The 25,341-nt window shown below is 40.4% G+C and overlaps 1 protein-coding gene across 1 annotated transcript in view; it reads left to right on the top strand.

Annotated features, from left to right (window-relative positions):
* ST7 (suppression of tumorigenicity 7) overlaps nucleotides 1-25,341 on the top strand; it is a 149,423-nt gene that overhangs the window by 854 nt on the left and 123,228 nt on the right. The window lies entirely within an intron of this gene.

Here is a 25,341-nt window from a genome sequence, read left to right on the forward strand (position 1 = left end):
TAATGGTTTTTGACTGGCAGGCTTTTTGAGGAAAAAAAAATGTGTCTTTGATCTTCAAGTAGTGGCTTCAGGTATTTATAGTGGTTTTACTGCACGACTGATAAATAGCAAAACTACTGTGTGTCGTCCCTCCCCAGTGTCATACTTCTGCTGTACTTCCGAGAATGACGGAGGATTTCATGGGCTTGAGCAAAAATGTGCTTCTTGTTCAATTCACAAGCCTAAGTCAGAAACAACCAAAAGTAATTTACATCTCCTCTGTGCCTGGTCTCAACTGATTTCCATAACAGGCTTATCTTTGATGTAGACTTGAGTAAGTATGTAAATACAAACCTTTCTTTGGAGCAGGTGGTGTAAATGTGTATGAGGGATTCCAAATAATTATATTTATAGAAAATTCTTAGTTTCTTTGAAGGATAAAAAAGGACTGGTTATTATAGGGAATATCTTGGATTCAGGCAGTATATGAAGTGGTATTAATGTCTTTTCCTGTACAATCTGTATTGTATTTAAGCATTTTATAACAGGATAATGTTTATTATTCTGATTAAAATGACGTATCAGCTTATTCTTCTGAACGCCAATAAGTAATAGGTATGCAAGTTTGATGGAAGATTATCACTGTAGAGGTGGACTTTGCTTGGACCGTGAAGTCTCACTGAGGCACTACTGTACTGAACCAGCAGGAACATGTTATGTTAGCCAGTCTGAATTGGGCGGTTATGCCTTTAGCTGGAAATTGCTGATTTTTCCTTCCTATCTACCATGATTATTTATTTTTTCCCCACCTCACACTGGTGAAGGCTATTTGTTTTGGGGGGCAGATGAGATAGATGTAAGCCCTGTGGCATCCCTGCTGCTGGTAAGCCAAGTGATATCTGAGTGCTCTTCCCCCGCCTTTCTGGCCTGTTCTCTTTTGATAAGCCTTGGGCAAATCCAGCATCAATAAAGGGAGGGGGAAAAAAAAGCCCAAATGATCCAGCATTCTGCAATTTTCACTTTAAGCGTAGACAGTAGACACAATTAAGAACAGCTTTTAAATGCAATTTTGGTCAAAATTTCTCAATATGTCTTTGAACAAGTGTTCTCTTTCTCTGGAGATTGCCGCACACTGATTCAGAACAAGCTGTAATTCTTGTTGCTTGATTCTTAACAATGTATGCAATACATAAGTCCCAGGTAAACAGTGCAGGCTGGGGTTGTCAAGCAACAGTGTCAGAATGCTTTTTATCATCATTTTCACTATTGGCAAAAATTTGCAGGCATTCACCCGAGACCTAATCAACCCCCTCTGATTTTTTTCCTGAGTTTGAATGGGCTAATTATTGGTGTACTTTCTCATTTGAAATGTTACTCCAGACGTATTCAGCTGAGTCATCCTGGTTTCTGTTGAAAAGTCCCTTAGTGCAAGAAAAATGGAAAATGGAAGAGATTTTCACACCTGTGTTCTTTAAGGCATTGAGGGTGTTAAAAAGACTGAAGAAATTACCAGTAAGTCCTGAAGTGCCTGATGAAAATCAGTTACCCGGGTGGAACAACAGGCACAATATGGCCTTTATGCATCATCTGATCCTAAGTGGGATTTATTAAAAAATCAGCACTGGCAACAAGATGGGATTTTTTTCTTTTCTACTTTGTTTCTCAAAGTTTTTCTGAATGGATTAAAACCAATCTAAAGTATTGTGAATTTCCTCCCTCAGTTCATCGCAGTAGGATTTTGTCAGTGGGTTAAGGTTGATCAACAAGTGCAACAGCAACTGGCCTTAGATGTGATACTAATCAAATGGATCTCAGTGATGTGAAAATAAAAGTATAAATGTTGCTAGTAAAGCTTCTGCATGACGTAAAGAAATAATAAGGTGATTAAAAACAATGACTGGGCATTTTCCCAGAATAAGCTGGATCTGTTGGTGAGTTGAGGTCAAACGAACTGGTTTTCAGCACCACCAGACACAGGCTTAGACAGCCAGTTAGAGACATGCAGTTCTGCGGGTATGATTTGCACCTCAAGAAACAGTGATTTAAAAAGGTTTTAGATATTTAGATGAAACATCTTAACCTGAGGCCATAGTGGACTGCTGTGATATGAGGGATTAGTGTGGCATGTAAGGAAGAGTACCTGCCAGAGGGACTGGTACTTCCTACTGCTGTGTTATTTTGTTTTTCCATGCCTGATGTCAATATTTTTTAAAAGGAAGTTGAAAAATTGGATAGTGGAAAAATGATTTAAAGGCTGGAGAGAGGCATCAGAGTTAGAGATTTTGTTTGGCAGGTGACTAGATTACATTAAAGAAGTATTGTCATGGGGGAGAAGTAAATGGCCTTTTAGTCACAGAAAGAAAAATAAGAATCGATGACTGGAAGCAGAGGGCAAACTCAATGTAGTCATAATCAGACATTAATTTTTAAAGATCCATGGATCAGCTGCTTAAGGAACCTTTGGGTTTCCCGTGTCTGAAAGTTTTCAAATCAGATGGAGCGAATCACTATTGTTCATACAGCCTTAACTCGGTTTTCAGTGAGGATATGGGCAGTGGGCTGTGCAATGGCAGAGGTCAGAGTAATTACAGATGGTTTCACCAGATAGTCCAGGGGGCCCTTTTAGCTGTAATTTTTAGTAAGGTGAAGTAAGTAGGCTTTTTTTCCCCTCTTTTGCTGTGGTACAGAGGTGCAGGCCCCCAGCATTTGGCAGCTCTGGTAGCACAAGTCCGTCGTTCTGTGTGTTTCATTGGGCTTCTGGGCTTGAATGTCCTGGCAGTTTTGGGACAAGGGTGATTTCCATGTCTTCAATGGAGTAGTTATTACTGTGGTATAATGAAACTGAAATATAGTTGGACATATGCAAATATTCGTGTTAAATCCAATTGTGGTGTTTCATGGTTTTTTTGAAGTTTGTTGAAGCTTGATGTACAAATCAAGTAATAAAATCCTTTATGAATAGGAGTGTTTGAACTATTATAACTGTACCATACCATTAGCTAGCAAGCAAGAGAGAAGACTTAATAAGTCAGGCTAAAATATTAAACAGAGAATAAGTAGTTGAGGAAGTGGATGTTATAATCTTATTCCAAAAGAATTAAAATAAAATTATTATTTTATATAACATGCTGTATTTGCCTCCCGTGTTGGCACCTGCACAATTTCTGAATGCCACATTAATCTGACACACCTCTTCTAAAAATGTGCAACCCTGCTTGTTTTTCCTGACATAACAGTTTAGCTTTCTATTCATATCCTAAGAAGGAGAGAGTCCCAGAAGGTAAACAGTTTCTGATTATTTTATTTCTCCCTTTGAACCCAAACAGCCAGACAGATTTAATAACCAGAGCAGTAAGTGCAACTGGCTTGTGATGAGGCAGACAGGAGGAAACCTTTGGGTTGCAGAGGGTGAGGAAATCAGAAAACCTGATTTTCTAAAAGTGTGAATAGTAAATATATGGGTATGAACCCTGGGTTGAATCTAGCTCTGTTCGTGTCCGTAAAGTATGATTAGCCAGCAAGTCCAGGAGAGTGGCAGATGGAAGGGGAAGAGCACATCACCTTGGAGAGGAGCTGGTGGTTGTGACAAAGTTGTGTTTTGGGGAGCAGGTTGTTTTTTTTGTTATAATCTTATAATTCATTTAATTATTTATTTAAATTCTGACATTCCTACTCAACTAATCACCTAGAATTTAAATTAATGTGGGATTTGTGTTCATGTAATAGGCTTCTCTTAAAATCCAGAGCCTGAAACACTGTGCAGGATGCCAGCCATGTGGGGAGGGGAAGAGAGAGACTGATAGGCAAGGACGGCTGCAGCGCTGGCCAAAGCAGATCACTTACAGCCAGGGCTTGTGCATGAATGGGCTGGAGGATGGAGGAGATGTGTTCAGAGTGTCTCCTCTGTTCCTTGTAATGGTACAGTAACACTTTTTCTTCATCCAAGGGTCTTTCTGAAGACACAGAACTGACAAATTTTTAAGCAACCAAATGCTATGGTAGTCTGGTCCACCTCAAATACATTCACTGATGAGTACATTGCACAGGCTTATGTAAATATATCACTTGGACCGCTCCAGTAAATTGATCTCATTGAACCCTCATTTTATGGAAACTATTCAGTATTTAACCATGCAAGAAAGTTGGGTGTGATTCTGTAGGCAGAAATACTGCGAGAGATGAGTGGATGGAGCATGCCTCTCGGGTTCAGGCTGTGCTGCCTTAGGGTGGTGTCAGTGACGCTCATGTCATCTTTCTGATCTTCCCTTTCTGGGCTTCCTGACCTTGCAGATCTGTGCTCAGCGCCAGTGCAATGTGCTCCAGTAGGTTCCAGTGTGAGAAATAAGTAACTTTTCATTCCCATGGTCCCAAATTAAAGTAACAGCAGAAAATGCTTGCCTGTTATTAAAATTTAACTAATGGTCACTTTTCCCTTGCTGGTGATTTTTTGCCATCTGGAGCTGTGTTCACGCAGACTAAGAGTGATAAACCACCCTTGGGGCAGAAGATGTTTTGTCAGCCTGGGGTTTGTCCTCCCTGGGCTGGGGAGCCTGGCAGCAGGTGCTGGGGGAGCTGGGGCTGGCAGTGTGGCTGTGCTCGGTCACTGCAGCCGTCCTGCGTGTCACTGTGTGTTTGCTGTGATAGCATCTTGACAGTGCAGTCAGGAGGTATTGTTCCCCTTCATAAATTTAAGCCTGGGAAGTTAATCATGAGGGTAGGAAAACATTAACCTGATGAAGGCTGAGGAGTTTCAAATGGATTAGAAATGAGTGAACAGCTTCTTTCTTTTAAGAAGGACTGAGGGACTGTTATTTTTATGTTTGCACACTTGATGGTAGCTGCTTGGCCTTCTTTCAAAGTCATCTGCCATCGACATGATGGGTTTCCCTGTGAGCATTTGCTATGAGAACTATAGAAGTGAATGTAGTGACGTGGCCACAGAAACCCTGGAGCAAAATTCCTATGCCACCAAAAGGAGGTGGATGAACTCTTAACCCCCTGCAAGTGCAGTGTTGTTTTTTTATTTTAAATATATGTTAATTTCTGGTGAGGTAAGCATTAATTCTCTATATTGATTGCTCAGAATAAACTGTATCAGCTATATACATAAAGTTTGCCCACGGACAGTTTTTGCTCTTCTCAGCATGTAAATGAAGTCTTTCCTAAATATTAATCTTACTTTTCTACAGTCCTCATGGAATTAAAGCAAATAGTGTTTTGTTTACTGTTGCCTTCCATCTTAAGCTGTTTCAGTTACAGCATCATGAAGCATTTGTAGTGGTGCTGTGCCTCCAGACAGGGTTTGGATGTTAGAGGATCCTTTGGTCTGCTTTTTGAGGTTTTGCAAAAAATTAGGTGCTTCCTGGATAGAGGCTAGTACTTAAGAGGTTTTTTATTTTAAACATTTTAAGCACATTTATTTTCAGCATGGTATGCTTGGAAGTTATCTCTTTAATTTTTGTAGAAAATAATATATTATACAAGAAAGCAACATGCCATTTTTGACAAAGGTCTTTATAGGTGAAACTTGGGGTTCTTCCAACAAAATGGGGGAAGAAGACCTCACAAAACTAGTTAGACCATTTCCCAATGAATGCAATGTACAGTGGCACAGGAGGACATTTGTTTCTTTGAATTTTGGCATTTCTTCATTAGTTTGATTTTTTAATTGAGTTGTTTTTTGTGTTTTTTTTTCAATCAGCATCAAATGGAGGAAACTGAGTGAAGTTTGTAGCAAGTGCAGAGTTGTCAGAGAATACTTCTTAAAGAAACTGACTGTAATCATAGAACTGTAGAATGTCTTGGGTTGGAAGGGACCTCTAAAGGTCATCTAGTCCAACCCCTCTACAGTAAGCAGGGACATGTTACACTATAACAGATTGCTCAGAGCACCATCAAGCCTAACCTATTCCAGTGATCCACCACCCTCATGTTAAGGAACTTTTTCCTCATGTCCAACCTAAATCTACCCTTCTCTATCTTGAAACCATTACCCCCTGTCCTATCACTACATGCCCTAGTGAACAGGTCTTCCCCAGCCTTCTTACAGGCTCATTTCAGGTATTGGAAGGTCACTATAAGGCCCACCCAGAGTCTTCCTCAGGCTGAACAATCCCTTCTCCTGCAACCTGTCTTCCTAAGAGAGGTGTTCCATCATTTTCATTGCCCTCCTCTGGACACACTCCAACAGGTCCACATCCTTCTTGTGTTGGGGGCTCCAGAGCTGTACACAGTACTCCAGGTGAGGTCTCACCAGGGCAGAGCAGAGGGGCGGAATCACCTCCCTCACCCTGCTGGCCACACTTCTTTTGATGCATCCCAGGATGCAGTTGCTCTCTGGGCTGCAGTTGCACATTGGTGGCTCATGTCCAGCTTTTGATCGATTAATACCCCTAGGTCTTTCATACTACTAAAGCTCTAGAAGATTTGCAGCCAGCATTTCAGTGGAAATATCTAAGCCAGAGCCTTCAAAATAATATTTGATAAAATAATGAATGAGCTTACTGTAACACTGGCTGATATGCAACCATGGAGTTTTACTGCCAGCTTCTAACTGAGGTCTAATGTCTTCTGTGCGCTGATGAAAATCTTCAGAAGTACTTTGAAAACTGCTTGTATGTAGGTGGGATTTTCTCAAAGCATCCACTGAGTGCCTGGCTAAATTTGCCCAAAAGAATGTAAGCCCTGTTCTTTACAGAGATTGTGGGTCCTAATTGTCCGAGTGGCTGTGAAAATACTGAGATTCTAAATTAAAGGAAAAATTTAAAATAGATGCCTGCCATAATTAGCAGGAATTAGGAAGATTATGTTGGATAAAACGGGGACTTTTTGGGGAATGGCATGCCTGTGTCTTAAAACTGGTTCTGAAAACTGCAGCATCTCTGAGAGGAGCTACACAGAGTCCAGCAAAAGCACGTTAATAGCATAAGGAGGCTCAGACTGTTTATCTAATCACAGAGAAGCTCCTGAAGCAACTTGACAGTAGCTAAGGAGGTGAAGTAAGAGCTTTAATGTAGTTGACAAACATGATAATGAGTTTCTTAAATATTTGGAGTTAAAATGCATATGTTACAGTTGGTAGAATTGGGGCCAAACCACCAACAGCCTGGCTGTGAGACATGCTTCCTGTAATGCCCTCACTTTACCAGAAACAAAGAATCGAGAGGTGGTTTGTGATACTGTAAATTATATTGTAGGAAGAAAACAGCAGATACGGAAACAGCCTTTGTTATAGAGGAGACAAATATTACGAAAATTCATGGCTGCAAAGTGAGTCCAGAGGAATTCACATACAGAGTATATTGTTAATAGAGATTTTTGAAGATGTGTTTGGACCCGCTTGCTATGGCAAATGACGGTCTGTGGAATTGCAGCTTGGCTGTTGTGGTTTCAAAACTGTCAGAGTGATCAGGATTGCCAAGCACAATAGAGGGGGAATGGGAGTAAAATCTAATGTCCCATGATAAACAGGAGAGCTGACTAGTAAAAAGGCTATCATGTTAAGATTTAAAAAACCCAGCACTCACCGGGAAGCGATCGCTGGCAGTGCACAGGTACGTTGTGCAAGCATGGAGGTTCTGATAGTCCCCAGAGGTGGCCAGGACTTCTGTGCAAGTGCCAAACCACCGTTCCCACTGAGTCCAAGGTTTCTGAGCACAGCTCAGTCAGCTGGCAAGCTCTGTGCTTAAAGGAGAGGTATTTGTCTTGTTGGCAAGTGGCAAAGCAAAAACAACACTCAAGTGGCAACTTACGTTGGCTGACTAAGCAATTTCTTCTGGCCTGAAGTCTACAGAAATGAACATCCCCATCAGGAAATGATGAAGATGCAGTCTCTTGTACAGCAGTTGCAACAACTCAGGATTCAGCTTTTTTATAACAAGGCTAGTTGTTTTAGAATATATTTTACATTTAACAAAATAAGACCCTCTTTTAGATATATGTTGGTATGCTGAATGCAATTGAGAGTTATATTTAACTATACAGGGAAAACTAAGGCACAGGGAAATGAGACCCTGATCCTGCAAATCTTTAATGGGATGAGTTGTTCTGGAAGCACAGGTTCTGGGGTTTACTGCAAAGGTAATTAATATGCGTGAATTCTTAATGACTGAGGCCTAAATAGTTTACCCAAGTACTGCAGGAAGTATCTTGTAGCAAAACTGGGAATAGAGTCCCCAGTCTCTTCAGTCCAAAGGCAGGTTTCCCTCTTGTGGTTTGATGGTCACATCTTTTTTTTGGTGGTCACATCTTTTCAACTGGAGCTACTTTAGGAACATATTAAATGTATTTGTCAAATAACTTAAGAACCTAGCTTGATCCTGCAGTCAGACTGTGAGATGCTTGCAGGAATGTTGCTCCTCTGTGGCTGTTAAAGGGGATGTCTGAAGGCCCCCTCCCCCTGTTTTTAAATTAGCTCTTTGTGGCACTGGAGGCATCTATTGAAAGATTGTATTATAAACTCCAGCTCGTCCTCGTGTCTGTGAAGTGTCATGTGGACCAGTGATGCTGTGTAAATACTAATGAGTGAAAGTTGCTTTGTAAACACCCAGCACAGGCTAATGGGATTTTTTGTGTTTCTTAGCTAGGCACTGCAGAAGGGCAACCAATTTTACTGTTCAGCTTAAGCAACGATAATGCATATAAAGACAAGAGTTAATGTCATGCTTTCAGCAGACAGAACAAACAAGTTGTTACTGTTAAGCCTGAGGGAAGGACCTAAATTCAAAGTCCAAATCAAAACTCACCAGCTGCTGAGGGAAGACAAAGATTTATTATTGTGGAGTCTAAAGTGGAGATTTGTCACTGTGGTAGCATCAATGCTTGAGTGATTAAGTGCACTTAAATATACCAAATAGAAGGGTGAAAGCTATAGGGCAAAAATGAAATGCAGTCATCAGAAGATTCCTCTTCTGCACAGTGTTCCAACTGCAACCATGAGATCTAATTCTCAGCTCACTTTCTAGAAATAAACTTGTCTTATTAAATGTCAAGCCTGTTAGGTTGATACTTTAGGTCTTGTGCTCATCAGCAAGACATTCAGAGATCACATTTAAAGTGCAGGAAGTGTTACAGTCGTCATTTTATTTTGGATGGCTGCCCTCCATTTCTGAAGAAAATGTGTTTGTAGCTTGAAAGCGCCATAGATGTTGATCTTCACGTACCTAAATGTTTTGATGGCACTGCCTGCAAGTTTTATGCTGGACACTGAAAATTGTTTACAGTGAGGCTTGGTCTGGAGCAAGGTTATATGATCTACCAGTGCACTTAATCTTCCATGTGAAATTTCTCTTGCTATTTTTAATTCTGAAGTGAACTTGATCGTGGTGTATCCAGCTGGTGTGTTTTACGCAAATCTCAGCTTAGATTTCCAGACTAGTCATTTCCTCAGTTTTCAGAGAGAAGGTTGAATCAGACTCCACTTGGAGAGGGCACGCAGCTGGCCTGTTGTACCCTATGCACTGGACGAGGGCACAAAGGGTCCCCAAGTGTGACTCAAGCTACTTCTCAAGCAGAAGTCATGCAGCAGCAGGATGCTGCAGCCGAGCTGAGGAGCCCTCCATACTGACAGAAGGAGCTGAGGAGGTCTAGGAGCCAGAAGCGTCTGCTTGACAGCACTGCATGGTCTGCCTGCTCAGAGAAGGCTCCTGTACTGGGCTGTGCTGGGTGGTACAGAAGTGCCTCTTGATCCTTATGTCCATCCATCCAGCTTTTTGGGTCTGGGCAGAGTAGGAGTGATGCAAGCACAAGAGAATCTCCTTAGCAGTAAATTTTGCCCTATATGCTCCTAACTTGTTTTTCCCTCCACAAAACCTTCTCAAGAATCTAGGGTTTTAAAGTACTGGTCACAGCTGTGTTAGTAGCAGCCCCAAAAGCCCTTTAGTCTTGGAGGTGCACAAGTCATGAGGAGCTCTCATTAGCTCCAGAACTTCCGAAGATGCCTAGTCCTGGTGAGGGAGTATTTGGCCTGTGTTACAATCAGGGTTGTTTTGACAGTGGGTCCGTGAGGGCCAGGGCTTTTCTTCTTGGTGTCCCAGTGGAGCTCCCGAGCCTCATGTGAGGAGTAGGTAGAAGCTGTGCTGCATGGAACTGAGTAGGTGGATAGAGCTCTCTAGGTCCCTGACTCCTGTCTTCAGTCATATTTTACATTATCTTCCCATAAACCACTGCACTGAAGGATATTTTTGGAACTTGATAGCTCTGATGGTTAGAAACCTTGTTCTTACTCCATCCAGCCCAGAAGTGTTCATGGCTGGTTTGCATGCCTTTGCTCTTGTGAGAGCTCTCTCCTTTATTTTCAGAAACTGCAGCACTGTGTGAAGACTGGTTCCCAGTTCACTCACATGGGGTTTTCCTTCCTCATCCTCCCCTTGTGAGGTTGAGTCAGTTAGGCTGTCCTAGCCTGCTCTCCTAAAATGGCTGGATGTCCTTGTCTGTAGTAGTAATACTCTACTTTTTCAGGTGTTCATCCATTTCATAACTGGTTAACCAGCATTGTACGTGTACACCAGTAAGGTTCCATTAACTACCTTATATATAGTGTTACTAATCTTTCTTGTCTTCCACTGGAAATATTTTGTCAGGTAGTCATATGGTTAATATTGCCTTTTTTGTGCCAGTATCTCCTTGGTGGTTCATAGTGGTATGTGGTCATATAGTCACACCACCTGACCAACTTAAAACAGAAACCCCTGCTGGTCCTTCACCCTTTGCACCATTAGCTTTGATTTGTTTTCTCTGGCAGCTCATAGCAGCCTTCTGCACCTTTCTAGTTTTGGTAATGAAAGTAAGATTCAGTTGACAGCTCTGTGGGCTCCCCTGATAGCCCAGCACTCCCAAGCAAGGTGCAGGTTTCTCCATCACTGCTAGTTCCTCTCTCCCCCACATCTCGTGTTTTAACTAACTAACTTCCTATGGCACTGTCAAATATTTTACTGAAATCCAGACAGGCATTTTTCTTGGCTACAAAACTAGCTATATTTAATAGAGAGACACATCTGGTTGGTCTGGCATGATTTATTTATTTTGCGTTTGATCCAATTTTTCGTGTACCTCTGTTGCTTAATTTATTTTATCTTTAAAATTCCAAAGTTTCACAGAGTACTGCTTTGTCAGTAGTATGCAGTAGCTTGGGTCTGCATAGTAAATACAGAAATGTGAGGCATTCTGCCACAGTCTGGGGAGTTTCATCAGTGTATTAAAACTGTCTTGATGCTGGGCTTTATTTTTCAAATGCCACTTCTTTCAGTAAGATGATGTATGTATATTATCTTCATCTCACACTCAGCCATGTCTTGAACACATTAAGCTCTTAAAATTGTCTCTCTTTCTCCTGCCACAATATCTCTTTTCTTGCACTTTTATTATTTTTTTCTTCCATATTCAACAGTTTTGTTCCCATTCAAAAGTGAAATAGGTACCCACTTTGTTTTAGGGACTACTGTATCCTATTTCTTACCTTCCTGTCTCATTATTTATTTTGTTGAAGTAATCTTACTAATTTATTTAGTTTATTTTAGTATATATAAAGTAGTTTAAAGAACTCTTAAGGTAGATCTCAGTCTGAATTTTAGCAAATTTTCTTCTGTGCCTTTTCTCCTCACCAAAGTACAGGGGAATCCTTGAACATCCCAGGTCTTGAGGATGTTACTTGTACAGGGCTGATGTTGCTTGATTTTTAAGCCTTGGCTGATAAATTAGTGTATCTGAGGTAGAAATGAAATTTAACTTTCTGCAATCATTTTGAGAAAGTATGTGTTGCATTTCTGGCCTTTTTGAAGCGGTTGGCAAAGCACCTACTGATTGATGAAACAACTGTGTTGCCTGAGAGTTTTCTGACATGAAGTCCTGGTAGAAGAGGGCATTTAGCATGAATAACTCCCAAACACCCCCCAGCAACCTGAAATTAGTCTGTATATTCACTGCCTTCTTGTGTTTTGAACATCATAGGTTACCAGGAAAGTGTAAACTGGTATCTGTGCAGGTTAGACAGCATCAAATAAAGGTATTAAGTGAGTATTATGTGTTCAAGAACCTGGTTTGTCTAAACCTAAACTGCACAGTTTCTTGCATGCTTTTATGTTTAAAGAGGTTTAATTGGTTTCCTTCCTACACATTTTTTTAAATTATTGAAGTTGCAAGATATTTTTTCTGTTTTGTAAGCTTTCTGAAAATATGGCAAATTTTACATGATATAAGCCAAACCCAGTAATTAGTAAACAACTCAGCTGAAAATTTTGGGTGCTTCAAGTGCTATTCAGCTGTTTCCTAAAACTCAGGTAGATCTAAATTTCCTTTTTTTTTTTTTTTTTTTGCACGCCCTATTGAAGCTGACAATTATGCAACAACATCTGTAGTAGGCAATTGGTTTTATTTAGTTTTCTGAATAATTATATAGCATTGTCCCACTCATGTTTGAAGGTTTAGGTCTACAAATACACGGCTCTCTGGAGTTGGGATGCAGAGTCAGCAATGTGCAGGACTAGTCAGCGTCTTTTGCTACTTTCTTTAGGTGGGCTAGTAATACAAGCTTGAAATAAGTATGCTTAACATCTTCATGACAAATCTGTTCTTCCCTAGACACTGTGGAGTTCCTCTTAGTGGGTGGCAGAAATGCCCGAGTCTGTACACCTCGATGCTCTCCAGTTTACTGCAGGGCTGTTAGTGGCCATTTTGTTCATTGGTATAAAGGATACCAACCATTGACTGGTCAGCTTAGTAAGGTGACTTGGTAGCTGCAAATGCTGACCCAGCTTGGTTCACTGGGAGGGCAGCTGCCGCCCTGGGAATCACCCAAGATGGTGGGATCTCAGATCTTCCATTCTGGGTTATGACCCGCTTGCATATTTGCAGTGGCCCCTTATAAGCTGCAAAGGAGTCTGGTTTAGCCCAGACTTTCATAGTTTAAGAAACAAACAAACAAACAAAAAAGCCCACAACAAAAAACAATCTGAAAACCAGGCACAGAGAGGATCCACAGAGAGGCTGTGGAGCTCCCTTACATACATGGCCCTCTGTAAATTGCAGTCATTCTCTTTCCAGCACACATGTGACCCCACTGCTCAGCCACAAAAATCAATAATAAACAGTAAATGAATAACGAAAGGCCTGCCAACCAAAATCTCTGTTGTTTAATTTTGTGTTTCTTTTCCTTTTCTAATCTAATGTGACAGAGGAGCATTAAAGGGAGCAGCATGCCGGGAGCTATGCAATTTTATGAAGCCTTTTCTCACGGATGCCTTTGTTTGAGGAGCAAAGGGGCTGGTGGTGTCTGGGGGAGCCAACATCCTCTCTGACAGACACTGCAGGCTGTGGGGCTCAGCTCTTCAGAAACTTTCCCCTTGTGTAAGGATCAGAAACCCATGATGCTGATGGAGTAGGTAATCTTGGGCAGGATGGGTTCTGCAGTTGTCTGGATGTATTTTTATTTGTATATGGAAGCAGTACTGTGTAGCTGTGCTTTTAGTCTTTAAGCTGAAAATGAATTTACAGTAAAATGTTATATCTTTTCCTTTTTATAGTGTTAATTTATTTAGGGTATGTATTTTAAACACAGACTGGAATTCTGTCTGCAGGGCAATGTTTTCAGAAGCACCCGTGGTATTTCATCACCTAGATGCTTTAGTCAGCCATTAGTTTACTTATTAACATGTACTTATTTGTATATTCTTTATAAATAAGTATAGTAATAAACCAGAATGTGTTCTGTTAACTATAAGAAAATAATTAAGTATCTGATATACAATATACGTGCATCTACAATGGCACAATTTCCTTTTCTTCGTACACTACTGTAATTCCGTAGTGGACGTCATAGCCATTGTTTTTGCAGGAAGTTATGCTGTTAGTTTGGAATAAAAGTTAATGAGAGGTGTGAGAACACCATAAAATAATAATAAAGCAAAAATTTACACCAGTTGCAACAAATGTAGTTATGGTGTGTTTGCTCTCTCTGAATTCTGTAGTTCAATAAGAAGAATGTTGGCTTACTCAGGTCCTCAATATTGTTATTGAAACGTGGGTCCTTCTGGATGGGAGATCACAACACTGCATGGGCGTAGATGGGACAGGTCTGAAGTTTGAATTCCATTCTCCATTTATAGAGAACAAAATAAACTGTATATTTATTCACAGAGACAATTAACATTACCATTTGGTTGCTTGCAGATACATTTGTTAGAAAGGACTAATTGAATTTGTTTATGAAGGAGATAAAATTATACTTCCAATTCAGCAGATGTTTATCATGCAGAAAACTAACTAGAAGCCAGTGCGTTTGCATTTGAGTCACTTTAATTTCCTAGTGGTTGCTATTCAGATGGGAAAAGTAAGATCAGACTTTTGTTCTACACTGTTGGTTTGTTGGGGTTTTTTTTCCCTTTTCTAGTTGCATTCTGGTCCTTAGTGCCTGAGCTGGGCCTTGCAGGGTGCCTTGCCTGGGCTACCTTGAACAAACAGATTTTGGTTTTGCAGTAATGTGGGCCCAAGTGGAAAAGTCCATGTCCAGTTTACACACTAGAGGGCAGACATCCTGTGAAAGATTCAGGAGGTATCCAGGGACAAGGACAGGCAGCTGCAGTTTGTGGGAAATAAATGTAGTCTGAAAAAAGCTGAGGTCTGTTTCTATGTCAGAAACCTAACGAGGGGTCATCATTAGTTTACTGATAGACATCATCGGTTTCCAATAGCAGATGCATGCATACAGAGACACAGCCCTGTGCAGCAAACTTGTGATGGAACCCTCCTCACACACAAGTGGATATCCTTAACAGTCATCGTATTGCATCAAATGATCTGCGGAGGGGAAGAATTAAAGTTACAGTCACTGATAGGTAAGAAATACAGTTGTCAGGCCATCCTACAACTGATGTAGCTGTAAGACAGAGTCATATCCCACCCTGGACCTTCACAAGTCTGCTTGTAAGGTGGTTGTCTAGATTGCTTTTACAAGGTCAGACGAAAGATGAGGTCCTGGGCTTTGGTAAATTGGTGCAACAATAGTGAGTTCAGTAAAGCCAGGCTACTTTAAGCAGAACAAAAAGTGGAAAATTCAGGACTAGAAGATTGATTGTTGAGATGTCTCGTATTTGTTTCCCTGAAGCAATTAGCACAAAATAAGCTAGACTGCGAGTTTAAACACTTGTGGTGATGGTTGATACATCTGTGTGCCAGTGCTCCTGCAGACTGGGGACCTCAAGGCAGCGAGGACGGTTTGCGGAGGTAACTGCTACGGCCCTGCCTGCCATTGCTCAACCCGCTGCCTCTGCCGTTGAGGTCACGAAGCACTTTTACAGAATTTCTTTATTTTTTAAGGCTCTGGAAAACTGATGCACATTTATTAAGCAGCGCAGGGCTGAGGACGTGCCCCCGAACGGGGCAGCTGCCCGTGGGGTGCGGCTGGAGCAGGGCCTGACCCCGCAGGAGGCTGCTCTGGAGGCTGGTGCAGAGAACATCCCTGCACCTGCAGCCCTTCCCTGGGCCACGGCTCGGGGTGCTTTCCTGTGGAGCCCAGTGTGAGCACAGCCTGATATATACCTGACTCTGGCTGCTTGTTCTGTACAAACAGCAAAATTAGCTTAATTTCCTGAAGGTTCAGCTCCTCCCCAGTTGTTACTAGATAGGTCTCATGTATCATCTGTCTGAGCATTTGTGTATACATGCAAGTGTATTTTTTTGTTGTTGATGTTGCATAGGTGCAAACAAATTAGAGGTCCACACCTGTGGACACTGATGCAAATGTTGAAAAACTACCCTGTTGATTCAAAGCAATCTTTATAAAAGAAGAATACATATGTTGGACATTTATTATCAGGGATTTGTCAGGAAAGAAGTCATAGCAGTCTTATGTCTGCCTTGCTAAAAGACCCTTATAGAAGATTATTCCTTTATAAATCCATTGTTCTCTTATAAATGAAATAAACTGGGCTCTAATTCTGTTCCTTTAGCTTGTTCCCCAGCTGCTTTATGTTCTTTCTCTGGACTGCTGTTGATAGTTTGTTTATGCACAATAGCATCATTTAAAAATATGAGTGTGTAGGTGGCTGCAGCTGCTCAGACAGTTAAAACTGACTCTTCAACATCAGGTGCCTCTGGAATACCACACATCTGCTTCATTGGCATTTTATCCATGAGGCTATTTGGGGACTTTCAACTAGATTTGGGCTCTGATGACTTGTCTTTATATGGCTGCATAGTAAATGCTATCTCTCACCTTTATATAGACCATCCAGATAGGCCAAAGATAAATGTAAGCCATAAATGATGAAAAATTGTGTTGCAAGTATGGTTTAGAAGAGGTTTCAAAGTGTTGAGCAGGTGTCAGTGTTGTATAATGCCAGGTCCCCACCTGCTTTAGGGTTATTACATTGATTTGTGTGTGTGGCTTGTTTTAAGTGAAGGACTGCCTCAGCTAAGGACACTTACAATGAGGCATACTAGGTAGAGGCAATTTGAATACCTTTTTTTTTTTTCTGTAAGGCATTTTTGTAAGAGCATTCTTAGCTGTGAGGTGATTTTATGTCAGATATCCAAAAATAGAACAAAAGGCAGCACCTTAACTATGATATTAGATGGATTTCAAAGAGGGAATATAAGGACATTAATTTTTATGTCTACCAGCAACTCATATTGAATGTCAAGGGTGTAGGGATAGGAGTTCTTTTTCTGGTGAGTCATCTTCTACATCTCTTCACGTAATACATATTTCAACCTTGTGCTCCATTGCATTTAAAGTAGTATAAAATAGCATATTAAATGGAAGGACCGTGACCTTTAAAAAACAGCTGCCTTAGTAGACAAGCCCTTGGCCCTTCCTTAGCTCACCACATCTTCTGATGCTGAACAACAATAGCAAGGTCAGAACAATTAAAAAAATTCATGTTAAGTTGCTTTCCATGGGAAGTAGTTTGAAAAACTAAATTTATTCAATTGTATTGTAACATCTGAAGCTGAAATGTGAAATGTGAGTGGGATTTACTGTGTGTTTTGCATGAAAACAATTCTTATTAAGTAAAGGAAAGGCTGAATAATGCCTGATGTATTGATTTATTTCTGAAGTGTTATCCAACATAATTTTAGCATCAAGTTCTCATTTGCTCTCCAGATCTTGTGTTTGAATTTATTTTTCTCTTGCTTCAGCCATGACACTTCCCAAATTGTGCAGCCCATGGAGGAACATGGACAATTATATGGAAAGGATTAAAAATCCATGTCTTGCTGTTTTTACACAATTTTAAAGCCAAATTTAGGTGAAAAACTTTTAACATCTCATTCTGTGGAAACAATGAGAACATAAAGCTTCCTCTCCATACTTGCATCTCTTGAGGACCCATCACAGATAATATAAAAGGCATTGCCTCTTTGCTAGCATACATTTTAATTCCTTCTACTCATGCTTGGGTCTAGGCTGTCTGCTTTCCTGGGATAGGTCCTTTAATTGAAACTAAATAGGGGGGAACAATGAGGTTTAATAGTAATGAAACTAAATTTCTAGTGATCGGATGTAAGAGTTCAGTGGGTTGTAGGGGAGAGTGAGAACTGATGCTTAATAAGCTGGAGACTGACATCCAGAGATTACTGAGAAGCTGTATTTTCATTACTAAACCAGTTATTTTTCTTTCTTTCTCCTTTATGCAATATAATTAGCACCCATTTGCATTACTGCTGTGACATCTCAGTGAAGGCAAAATGCTGACATTTTTACACTAAAGTGGAATGAATCCCTGGCTGTTTTATAGCCCTGGGTGTATGAAGGATAAAAACGAGTTGAATCATGGCTAGGTTTCATTCAGGGTGAAAGCCAATGCACTTGAAGCCGCCTATGGGAGATGCCTCATCACTGTTGCCCACCTGACTGGTGCTGCAAAACGAGGTACACATCTGGACAGATGGCAAGACAAAACAATCTCTGTTAGCTTCAACAGTTTTTCCATACAGGTTTTTGCTCGGTTCTGTTTGCAAGTTCCATCCCTCAGGCAGGGCTGCCTCCTGGGTTGGCTGCTGTGGTGTTAGCCCAGCAGAGCTTTGGGGGTTACCTCAGATAGGGAAAGCAGTGAAGACAGGTGTTGGAAGTGAAAAAGCGCTTAATGCCTGACCTGCAGCCAGAAATACCTGTCAGACCACAGCCTCAGTCTGGCTTTTGCAGAGTGTCACATATCTGGAGTAAGCATGACGGATTACAGTGCTCACTTGGGCAGAAAACAGAGTCTCCTGTTAAAAGATAATATGTGTTGAAAGCTTCTTCAAGTTAGTGTGGAAATCATCAAGCAGTTTCCTGTTATCTATAAAGCAGGGGTTTTAATGTGTTCTTGGTATTTTCAAGCAGTGTGTGTGGGGGGGTTTGTGTAGTCCAGTAGATGATGATCTAGAAACTGCAGAACATTGAAACCTGTGTAGTAGAGTCACTCAGGGCATTTCTAGTGCTGTTTTGGGGAAAGTGGGAGGTTGGTCATTTTTTTGGGAGATGTATTTTTCCCCCCCTGAGAATAGGTAATACCAGATGCAGACAACAGTGTAAACTTAATGAGCAGATGCCAATTGTAAGCTGCCTCTCCTTCATCTGTGATTTACTTTCACAGACATGCTTGCCACTTCACTTTCCTTTTGTTATTCCTCTGGGTAGTCTTACTGTAATTCCAACTTGGAGTTTTGCTAGTTCTTCAGCATCATCTTTTCACAGTGACTGTTGCAAGTAAATTATGTGTTTAATGAAAAACTGTTTTCTCATACAGTTCTCAATTTGTCCTTGGTTTTATGGTATGGCTGGTTTTTTGCCCTTTCGCTTATTTATTCCACATACATGTACAGTATCCCTTCTCCTTGAACTCTTATGGAGCCTAAGTGATAGTGTTGTGGTTTTTTTAATATTACATTTTTTTATTTTTACATCTCCCTATGCAGTTGTCTCTTTTGGATACAGTGTTAGTACTCATAAAGTGTTGGTGAGCTACAATATATATATAAGATGATGTACTTCATATACTTTGCCATTTCTAACATTGTGTTTCTTTGGCTAGATTTGGTTTATTTTGCTTATTGGGTTTTTTTTCTGGCTCTGGCTGCAGCTGTTCATGAAGGGAGAGGATTCTGTTGAACTGTGTACAGCAACACTCAGATTTTCTGCTCAATCTGTTGCTCTGTATGGGAGGAGAAGAAAATGTAGTCATTGTGTTTTAAATTTAGTAACTTTGAGTAATTTTGGTGATTACTACGATCACTTTTCCGATTACAAATAAACCACATTGTTTAAAAATATTTTTGACTAGACTGAATTCTGTCCCAAAATTGGAACAGGCTGAGGAGAGTTTGGGAAAGAAATTATGGTCAAGTTTTTGCATTCTTAACCATAAATGGAAACAGAAGGGCATTGACTGACCAGAAGCCTTAATTTTATACCTCTTGTAGCTAATGGAAAACATTATTTACTAAAAATGTTTTCAGATTTAGTTTGTCATGCTTTGGAGCTGCCTCTGGATCCCTGTAAGTGGTTGACGTCTCAGGCAGTCTTTTCTGTCTGATGCTTTTTGAGCAAACTGGGGAGCGCTGGAAGCTCGGTGTGTATAGGTGTTAGGTGACCTCTGGTGCAAGTGAAAGAGGTAACCCAGTGTCGTGGTCACTGGGAGAGTAAGGCTAAGCTAGCAGGCACTTGAAAATAACCACGGATTGTTGCAAAGCCAGTTTCTAATAATTGAAAGCAAAGTCTGATTAATTCAATGTCTTCCTTGTCCAAATTACTAGGAAAAGGCTGTAAAGGTTGATGAAGTAGCAAGGTGGTTAGTGGAGCTGAAGGAGAGGTAGCCAGGAAAACCCAAATACTGTTGCTGCTTCTGTAGCTGTCTTAAATCCATTTACTTCCATGGACTAAATTGGCTATACAGTTTATTTACACCATTAAACACAATGTATGTGTTACTTCTGATCTCTCATCCTGGGGCCAGAACACCTCTCCTATAAAGAAGGGCTCAGATGGTGGGGCTTGTTCAGTCTGGGGAAGAGAAGGCTCCAGGGAGACCTTATAGATCCTTTCAATATATAAAGGGAACTTATAAGAAAGACAGAGAGATACTTTTTTTCCAAGGCCTGTAATGACAGGACAAAGAGCACTGGTTTTAAATTGAAAGAGGATAGGTTTAGATTGGACATAAGGAAGACATTTTTTACAGTGAGGGTGGTGAGACTCTGGAACAGGTTGCCTGAGAAATTATGGTTGGCCCATCATTTGAAGTGTTCAATGTCAGGTTGAGTGGGACTTTGAACAAGCTGATTCAGTGAAAGCTGTCTCTGCCCATGGCAGGGGGGTTGGACTAGCTGATCTTTAGGGGTCCCTTTTGATACAAAACATTCTGTGGTTCTGTGATCCTGAAATTGGCCTTTTTGGATAATCTTTACAGCAAGGTGCCAAAGTGCTTTATGGTGTTGGGAAATTAATGGTAGATGTTAAAAGTTGAATGTTGTGAAGTCACACACAGGAATGTTTCACCCATAACAGTATCTTGACTGTGTGTTGTGGTTTTTTATGACGTAGACATTTGATGAATTTTTCCATTACTACTTTTCTCTAAAGTCAAGATTAAAGACCTTCTACGAACTATTTGCTACTTCTTTTACATATTTGGAAGAGTCCAGATTCTTGGAAGATATTTCCATAAAGTAGATGTGTTGGAAAAGTCCTGCTTCTCTATCCTCAGGTCAGTATGTAGGTCTCTATTCTAGGTAAGCAGACGTTTGTCTTCTTTCTGCTGTTGCATTTTTAACAGTTTTTCATCTTCAGTGTTAAACAGAAACTCAAGGAATGTCTGTTAGTTTTTTCTTTATTTACTAGTAAGTGAGAAGCTCAGGAGCTTTTAGACATGTTTGTAACCATGTGTGAAGTATCCCCATATAAAGTTATTAATTCCATTCTGATGTATGAAAGCCAGTAATAGTTGTAACTTTTGTTCTGGTTCACAGCTTTTCTCTCTCAGCACAGATGTGATACTTCATGGACAGTCAGGGCCAGAGGAGATTTTCTGGCAGAGCAAGGTATGATCTGAACTCAACAGCTTGTCCATACAACTGTAGCAGTTGTTTTCTGCCACTGAGGCCCAGAAAGTCTCCTTGTGCAATTAGGCAGAAACCAACCATGCTGGTGAGCCAAGAACTCTCTGAGCTGCATGAACAGTGAGAGAAATGCCTTTGAAAAATGGAGATCCTGTAGGAATAGAGACCTTTCACCCTAACAGACAAAAATCAGAAGAGGCAAGAAGGACTGTTGGGATTTGGGGTTTCGGATAAAAAAAGGTCCAACTGGTAGGGTGTGTTAGTTTTTTGTTTGTTTGTTTGTTTGTTTGTTTGTTTTTCCCAAGATAAGATATTTGTGATGAGAAACATGGTTTTGTTTAGCCAGTTTCTTTGGATAGCTTGACCCATGTAAGCACAAGTAGGGCAGTGGCACATCCATACTTCTTTGGGAGACATCTGCCTTCAGTACCTTGTGGGTCCAGGAGGTCATGTCTTGAGCCCTGGGTCTGAGACCACTGGACTCTGCTGGGAAAATGAGGTGAGAGCCTGTTCATTGGTGATGACAAATAGGTTTTCTGAAGGAATCTAATTGCAAAAATAACTGTGGAGGTGCAAGTGCTTTTCTTATTTAATGTCCTTTTAATAGTGACATGGAAGGTAAATGTCCATGGCCATGGAGATTAATGTCCTCTTGTCCTCAGAGTACAGCAGGTACTCAAACAGGGTCCGGTCTGTGGATGTGCAATACCTAGACATAGGCACAGATACTGTTGTCTGCAAATTCTTTCTGTCAGGTGCAGTGTATTATCTAAGATAAATCCTGTTCTTTCCACTCAGCAAATCATGGTGTCAGCAGGACAGCAGACGCTGTGGCTTTAGAACATCAGACATGGTCCAGGATTCTGCTCACGTTGCCTCTGTTAAGCCAATTTTAGAAAACAGTGTATTTATAACTGTCTTTAACCTTTTAATAGAGTTGAGAGAAAATGCTTCGTACAGGTTAGACTATTGCATGTTTGAATTATCACTTGTTTTTTACACAATTTATTTAATTTCAGAGTGACATTATCCTGCTACATTTTTTTTCTGAATGGTCTGACATGCTCAGTCCATAGCTAATTTCTCACTGGCTTCTATAGGTAAAAGAAAAATTAATGGCAACATGAATAAAAGTGTATTTTCATGTTTGGTCATGGATTTGTGGCTTGATCCTAAGTTGTGTGTGCTTTTTAATGTTTTCGTATGAAAGATAGCAGGATAACTTAAGCTGTTTCACAAACAGCCTATACAGCCTATTCCTACTTGTTTTAGTAGAAAGAACCATGGCATAGAAAACCTTCTTTAGGAGAACAAGGTTGTTGGGATCAATGAGCATTTGTTTGAGGATACTGAACTAAGTTTAGGCCTTTTTAATTCCCTATTAAATATTAAACTTTAGCTGAAGACCTAGAAGGTCTCTCACATTCCTAAGAGGGACAACATAATTTAAGTGTTCATTTTGGTAGCTGCCCAACTATGTGCCACTGAAATACGGTGTACCTTTCACAAAGCTGTCCAGTTTTTTATTAGTGCTATTCCAAAAAGTCACGGTTTAGCCAAGTTTTTGTTACTGCAGTTTTTTATTATTGGTGAGATTTGAAATGAAGAGCTCTGGACACTTGCTGATAGAAAACGGTTGCTTATTATTCTGTTGCTGTTCTGAATCATATTTCCTGTGAAGGGGTTGAAATATTCTGGAAATGATGACTAAGAACATTTGTTTTAAGATACATTATGCTGCATTCTTAGCTATGGATTTAAAAATAAATTGTCTACTGAGGAAAAAATGTTGGGCATGCTCCAATTTCACAACAAAAAGTGGGGGTGGGTCAGATACTCTGTGCTTGGGCTGAAAAGGAAAGTGCAGAGGGGTTGAGTAAAAGGCATTTCACGGAGACCCAAAGGAGAAGTCTTGCATGTCTTGCATAAGGGAAAACTTTAAAGACTTTCTCAATATTTCTGAGAGTTGGTGCAACTCTCTCTACATAATAGGAAAATGAGATTTGATACATGAAGGTGGCAAGAACTCAGTGACCAGATTAATTCTACTTTAAAAATTTTATTTTTTTTAAAATGTTGCTTTTTTGAGTTGCACCTGTTTTGTGTACTGAAGTCATGGTACAGAGAACTGAGTTAGTCTGAGAGAAGGAAGCTATAATTTGATTTGCTTGTCAAGTGTAACATAAGAAGAAACTCTTCTGCAAGTGTTTCAGAAGATGCTTTAATAGTAAATGCTTCTAGCTTTTGAATGGCATCCTTCAGCCTCTTGTTTTAATTGTAGACCTTGATAATGAGCACACAGACCTCTCTGGCCTCTGCAGAATTCACTTGAGTATCAGTGATAAGAGACTTTGGTAATAAATAATGTGGGTATGGGTGGGTGGTACAGGTGACCTGTTGGACTGGTTGATGTCTCCGAAATGAAGTTGTTCTGAATTTCCTTCCACATCATCACACATATAAATCCAATTTTCAAAAGTGACGTCACATTCTAGGAAATGGTACTTGAATAAAGAAGTTCCTATTCAACTTTTGAAAAAGACACTTGGATTTCTAAGAGTTTCAATGACTGGGCTGAACCAAAATTTAAATAAACACATGTGGGTAAGGCATGAAATGTTTTTTAAAACAATAAGAACAGGACAATAAACAATCAGGAAAGGATGAATGACAGAAAAATAGATCTGCTACATGCAGAACACATAGCTGACTTTGACAGCATTTGACATTGCTCTTTGCAGAGTTGTAATTTCATTCTCTCTGCAGTATGTGTTTTTTTTTTTTTTTTTTTTCTTTTAATGAAGCTGTAGTGGTGGTAGATAGGATGAGACTGAGATCCTACTGAAATTAAACAAGCTTTGAGTGATATTTTGACCTTTCTGCCCACCAAAACAAAACACCATGAAATGATGCAAGAAAACAGAAGGTGGGTCAGGCTGGGCTAGGCTGTGGGTGCTGGTGACAGGGGCGCCTCATTTCACACTGCCTGGCCTGGTCCCAGGTCTGTTGAACTGAGGTTTTGTGGGGAAGGAGCTTTTATTGAAGCCTGACTCAGTGATCCCAAGTGAAATAATGTAGATTGAACACATCTGGTCATCAAACAGAGTCAAGTGTCTTATCTTTCTTACCCGAGGCCAGTGCTCTGACCAGAGGTCCTCCTAGTTCCTCCTGGCCTGCAAGCCTGTCTGGGCTGCCCTGACAAAGTGTCATTGAAATTCATGTGCTTTTGTGAAATATCTTGATACAGTTGAAAAGGCTGCCAGCAGAAAAAAAAATCCCTTATTGCTCTTCTAGGGAGACGGTGAATAGGAGGCTGTTTTTTAGTAGAAGGAGAGATATTTGTTAGAATTAGTCTTATAAACCTGTCACAGCATAATTTATGCTTTCCTCTCTGTGCAGGCTACAGCTTTTCTGCTGTAAGGATTGTGAGAAAGCATAGGGCCATTCCAGATCCAAAAACAGAGTGGCTGTGAAATCTTGTTCTCATATGAATGCTGAGAAAGATTACTTGAAAAATGTGTAGGAAGAAAAATAAGAGTGATCATTACAGATAAGAAGAAAAGTCTAATTCTTAAGAGGACATAGGTTTTGCCACATGTTAGGGAAACTTAAAAAAAGAACCCTGAAAAAAAATATTTTGAAATATTAATATTAGTTTGGTTTTTGAACAGTGAAGTTTGCAGTGTTGTCTGCATGTCTATCACTTTATTTCCTTCTCATTGACAAATCTGTGAGATTGCACAGGTAAAGAAAGCACTTCAAATTCTTCTTCACTGTTTCTTTTTTCTTCTTTTTCTTTCTTATTTTTTTCTTCTTTTTTTTTCCTCCCCTTTTGTTCATATACATCCAAAAGGTTCAGACACTTGTTTTTATCTAATGCCTGGGGGTTTCTGTCCTTTTTCAGCTTTGCCTTGAATCTACAGGTAAGGTCAAGCATGGTTGTTAAATCATTAGCCTTTTAAGGTATATTAAAATCAGTTTCCATTCTTCATATGAGTTCATGTCACTGTGGCCTTGTGGTCAATACATACAAAGTCTGCCATGCTGCAGTGCATCCAAAGAGCATTGCTCCTCATCACTTCAGCTGCTTCTCAAGAGTTTGCTGGTGGCTGAGGTTGAATGTTTTTTCTTCCGTCTGCTGGAATCCTGGGGACTTCACAATGCAATATTGTTCCTGGCATGGAGCGATGAATGTGATCCTTACTGTGGGAAAATTCCTCTGACAGCCGTGCTATTTGGGAGGAGGTTTGTTGTTGATGCTCTCTTCGGTCACAGGATGTGGCTCAGGCACCCGCGACCGCACAGAGAGGGGCTGGTGACCCTCCCTGC

This window comes from Chaetura pelagica, unplaced genomic scaffold (assembly GCF_000747805.2).
Source record: "Chaetura pelagica isolate M959 unplaced genomic scaffold, ChaPel_1.0 scaffold68, whole genome shotgun sequence".
In the NCBI taxonomy this organism is placed as follows: domain Eukaryota; kingdom Metazoa; phylum Chordata; class Aves; order Apodiformes; family Apodidae; genus Chaetura; species Chaetura pelagica.